The 5,000-nt window shown below is 71.5% G+C and overlaps 1 non-coding gene across 1 annotated transcript; it reads right to left on the bottom strand.

The window, feature by feature from the left end:
• Window positions 1-3,906: 3,906 nt before the first annotated feature.
• Window positions 3,907-4,025, bottom strand: LOC135894857 (5S ribosomal RNA). The gene has a single exon (XR_010562398.1). It is a non-coding gene; the product is annotated as a 5S ribosomal RNA (ribosomal RNA).
• Window positions 4,026-5,000: the final 975 nt, after the last annotated feature.

The following is a 5,000-nucleotide window of genomic DNA, read 5'->3' as shown; positions in this document are numbered from 1 at the left end:
TAACAGTCTTCCCCCAGGCTGAGCGGGAGGCTTCGCAGTCGTCCCCCGGGCAGTCCGGGGGAAGGCTTAATAGTCGTGTCCCGGGCGCTCCGGGGGGGAAAGCTTAATAGTCGTCCCCCAGACAGTGTGGGTGGGTGGATGGGGGGGGAGGCTTAACAGTCTTCCCCCAGGCAAAGCGGGAGGCTTCGCAGTCATCCCCCGGGCAGTCCGGGGGAGGCTTAATAGTCGTCCCCCGGGCGCTCCGGGGGGGAAAGCTTAACAGTCGTCCCCCCAGACAGGGTGGGTGGGTGGCTGGGGGGAGGCTTAACAGTCTTCCCCCAGGCTGAGCGGGAGGCTTCGCAGTCGTCCCCCGGGCAGTCCGGGGGAAGGCTTAATAGTCGTGTCCCGGGCGCTCCGGGGGGGAAAGCTTAATAGTCGTCCCCAGGACAGTGTGGGTGGGTGGGTGGGGGGGAGGCTTAACAGTCTTCCCCCAGGCTGAGCGGGAGGCTTCGCAGTCGTCCCCCGGGCAGTCCGGGGGAAGGCTTAATAGTCGTCCCCCGGGCGCTCCGGGGGGGAAAGCTTAATAGTCGTCCCCCAGACAGGGTGGGTGGGGGGGAGGCTTAACAGTCTTCCCCCAGGCTGAGCGGGAGGCTTCGCAGTCGTCCCCCGGGCAGTCCGGGGGAAGGCTTAATAGTCGTCCCCCGGGCGCTCCGGGGGGGGGGGAAGGCTTAATAGTCGTCCCCCAGACACTGTGCGGGGGGGGAGGCTTAGCGGTCTTCCCCTAGGCTGGGCGGGGAAGGGCTGGCGGGAGGCGTAGCAGTCTTCCCTCGGGCGGTCCGGTGGGGGAGGCTTAGCAGTCGTCTCCAGGGTGGTCCGGGGGTGGGGGGAGGCCTCAGAGTCGTCCCTCGGAGAGTCGGGTCGGCGGCGGCGGTGGGTGTCAGGCTTTACAGCCAGCCTCCGGAGGGTGAGCGTCCTCGGACGCGATGCAGCCGCCGCAGAGAGGCAGCCTCCGAGGCTGGGAGCGGAGCACCGAGACTGGGGAGAGGGGAGCAGGAGCCCGGGAGGGGGTGGGGTGGGGGGCCTTCAGGACAACCGGTCAACCCCCGGGGAAGCGGCTGTAAAAATTTCAAAGTCCCCACCGGGACAACAGGTCAACCCCCGGGGAAGCGGCTGTAAAATTTTCCAAGTCCCCGCTCGGCCACCAGGTCAACCCACTGAATCTAATGGGTTGACCTGGTGGCCGGTTTGATTTCCGGCCACCAGGTCAACCCATTGGATTCAATGGGTTGACCTGGTGGCCGGTTTGCTGTGCGGCCCGGGTGTCACCCCACTCCGCGGGCCGCGCGGCAGTGGTCCTGAGGACCACAGAGGGGGGCTTAATAGTCGAGATGGAGCAGGTCCGGGGGAGGCTTAATAGTCGTCCCCCGGGCAGTCCGGGGGAAGGCTTAATAGTCGTCCCCCGGGCGCTCCGGAGGGGAAAGCTTAATAGTCGTCCCCCAGACAGGGTGGGTGGGGGGGAGGCTTAACAGTCTTCCCCCAGGCTGAGCGGGAGGCTTCGCAGTCGTCCCCCGGGCAGTCCGGGGGAAGGCTTAATAGTCGTCCCCCGGGCGCTCCGGGGGGGAAAGCTTAATAGTCGTCCCCCAGACAGTGTGGGTGGGTGGGGGGGGGGGAGGCTTAACAGTCTTCCCCCAGGCTGAGCGGGAGGCTTCGCAGTCGTCCCCCGGGCAGTCCGGGGGAGGCTTAATAGTCGTCCCCCGGGCGCTCCGGGGGGGAAAGCTTAACAGTCGTCCCCCAGACAGTGTGGGTGGGTGGGTGGGGGGGGAGGCTTAACAGTCTTCCCCCAGGCAAAGCGGGAGGCTTCGCAGTCATCCCCCGGGCAGTCCGGGGGAGGCTTAATAGTCGTCCCCCGGGCGCTCCGGAGGGGAAAGCTTAATAGTCGTCCCCCAGACAGGGTGGGTGGGGGGGAGGCTTAACAGTCTTCCCCCAGGCTGAGCGGGAGGCTTCGCAGTCGTCCGCCGGGCAGTCCGGGGGAAGGCTTAATAGTCGTCCCCCGGGCGCTCCGGCGGGGGGGAAGCTTAATAGTCGTCCCCCAGACAGGGTGGGTGGGGGGGAGGCTTAACAGTCTTCCCCCAGGCTGGGCGGGGGGGAGGCTTAATAGTCATCCCCCAGACAGTGTGGGTGGGTGGGGCAGGGGGGGGAGAGGCTTAGCAGTCTTCCCCTAGACTGGCCGGGGGTGGGGGCTTAGCAGTCGTCTCCAGGGTGGTCCGGGGGTGGGGGGAGGCCTCAGAGTCGCCCCTCGGAGAATCGGGGCGGCGGCGGTGGTGGGTGTCAGGCTTTACAGCCAGCCTCCGGAGGGTGAGCGTCCTCGGACGCGATGCAGCCGCCGCAGAGAGGGAGCCTCCGAGGCTGGGAGCGGAGCACCGAGGCTGGGGAGAGGGGAGCAGGAGCCCGGGGGTGGGGGTGGGGGTGGGGGGCCTTCAGGACAACCGGTCAAGCCCCGGGAAGCGGCTGTAAAATTTTCAAAGTCCCCACCGGGACAACAGGTCACGCCCCGGGAAAAGGCTGGAAAATTTCCTAAGTCCCCGCTCGGCCACCAGGTCCACCCAGGTCTAGCAATGGGGTTGACCTGCCTGATGGCCGGTTAGTATCAACGTAGTCTCACACAGGAGGGCAGCTCTCAGGCCGGCCGGCTGCGGCTGACTCTGGGGCGGTGCCCGGTGCCCGGCAGCGAGGCGCGGGGGGGGTGGGGGGGTGAGGGGGGGGGAGCGACACGGGGCTTACCGGCCCCGGGGCCGGGGGCGCCTCCTGCGGCTTTGGGGGCCGCGGGTCCTCCGTGGCATCCAGGCCAGGCCTCTCCTGCCTGGCCGCGGGGGGATTCGGGGGCGGTCCCGCGGGCCGGCGGCCGGGCGCAGGGGGGGGGCCCGAGCGAGTCCGCCCCGGGCCCGGGGTCTCCCCCTGCGGCTCAGGGGGGGCGTGGGTCCTCGGGGGAGGAAGCCCGGGGGGAGCTGCAGACCCGCCGTGGGGCCCTCCAGGCCAGGCCTCGCCTGGGTGGCCGCGGGGGGATTCGGGTCGGGCCCGCGGACCGGCGGCCGGGCGCAGCGGGGCCGGGAGGGTCCGGGCCAGTCCGCCGCATGCCCGGGGTCTCCCCCAGCGGCTTCGGTGGCCGTGGGTCCCCGGTGGGGCAAGCGGCGGGGAGCCTGACACCCGCCGTGGGGCCCTCCAGGCCAGGCCTCGCCTGGGTGGCCGGGGGGGGATTCGGGGCGGTCCCGCGGGCCGGCGGCCGGGCGCAGGGGGGCCGGGAGGGGCCGGGCCAGTCCGCCCCATGCCCGGGGTCTCCCCCAGCGGCTTCGGTGGCCGTGGGTCCCCGGTGGGGCAAGCGGCGGGGAGCCTGACACCCGCCGTGGGGCCCTCCAGGCCAGGCCTCGCCTGGGTGGCCGCGGGGGGATTCGGGGCGGTCCCGCGGGCCGGCGGCCGGGCGCAGGGGGGCCGGGAGGGGCCGCGCCAGTCCGCCCCATGCCCGGGGTCTCCCCCCAGCGGCTTCGGTGGCCGTGGGTCCCCGGTGGGGCAAGCGGCGGGGAGCCTGACACCCGCCGTGGGGCCCTCCAGGCCAGGCCTCGCCTGGGTGGCCGCGGGGGGATTCGGGGCGGTCCCGCGGGCCGGCGGCCGGGCGCAGGGGGGCCGGGAGGGGCCGGGCCAGTCCGCCCCATGCCCGGGGTCTCCCCCAGCGGCTTCGGTGGCCGGGGGTCCTCCGCGGAGGAAGCCGGGTGGGTGTTGGGGGGAGCCGGACCCCAGGCGCCCCGACCCGTGACCTGCGGCCGCGACCTCCGACTCGGCAGGAGCGACGAGGGGCTTTCTGGCCCGCCCCCCCCCCCCCTTCTCCTTCCTCCCCAGAAAAAGGAGAGAGAGCTGGCTCGGACCGGGAAAAGCTGCCTACGGCACCTGGGATTCCCAGGCGGTCACCCATCCAAGTACTAGCCAGGCCCGGGACGGTTTACCTTCCGAGATCGGACGGGATCGGGGGCGTTCGGTCCGGTATGGCCGTAGGCACCCGGCTCCGCGCCTCCTCGCCCGCTTTCCCCTGCCGGCGCCCGGGCCTGCCGCACGGCGAGCCCCGGTCGGACTGCCCCGTGCGGCAGGGCCCCCGTCTCTCGCGGGCCCGATCCTTTTTTTTCCTTTTCAAGCTCCGGGGCCCGGGCTGGCCCGTCAGAGCCCCTTCCCCTCCCCCCCCCCCTCCCTCCGGCGTCGGGAAAAATATTTTCCCGGACTTCCAGCGGGCCCGATCCTGTCAGCCGGGGGTGGGGGGGGGGGCAGTCCCTCGCTGCGGCCAGGGAGGGTGAGCCCGGGGCGGCTTGCCTGGCGGCCGGGTCCCGGCAGGCCCGATCCATTCCCCCCCTCCCCGTCCCCCGTCCCCCAGCGGTTCCAGCGGTTCCCCGCCCCGCCCCCGCGCCTGGTTCGCACCCTGTTCCTTCGGGCCGAGGAAGGCGTACCCCGGGGGGAACCGTCCGAGTCCCCTCCCGGGCACCAGGTCAACCCGTGGAATCGAACGGGGTTCACCTGGCTGGCCGGTATGCTTTCCGGCCACCGGGTCAACCCATAGGTTTTAACTGGTATACCTGGTGGCCGCTTTGCCAGGTCAACCCGGTTCTCCCTCCTTCCCTGGGCGCCCCCTCCTCGGAGGCGTCGGGTTAAACTTTTTCCAGACTTCCAGGGGCCCGATCCAGTCAGCCGGGAGGCAGTCCCTCGCTGCGGCCGGGGACGGTGAACCCAGGTCGGCCTGCCTGGCGGCCGGGTCCCTGTCTCTCGTGGGCCCGATCCTTCTTTTCCTTTTCGAGCAGGGGGGGCCCGGCCCGCCCCGGTAGCGCTCCTCGGAGGCGTCGGGCAATTCCCCCCCCCCCCCCGCACCCCACCCAGACTTCCAGGGGCCCGATCCTGACGGCCGGGAGGCAGTCCCTCGCTGCGTCCGGGGACGGTGAGATGCTCGGCCACCAGGTCAACCCGGAGGAAGCGGGCTGAAATTTTTT

This window comes from Emys orbicularis, assembly GCF_028017835.1.
Source record: "Emys orbicularis isolate rEmyOrb1 chromosome 15 unlocalized genomic scaffold, rEmyOrb1.hap1 SUPER_15_unloc_3, whole genome shotgun sequence".
Classification (NCBI taxonomy): domain Eukaryota; kingdom Metazoa; phylum Chordata; order Testudines; family Emydidae; genus Emys; species Emys orbicularis.
This window is presented reverse-complemented; position numbering and strand designations above follow the sequence as displayed.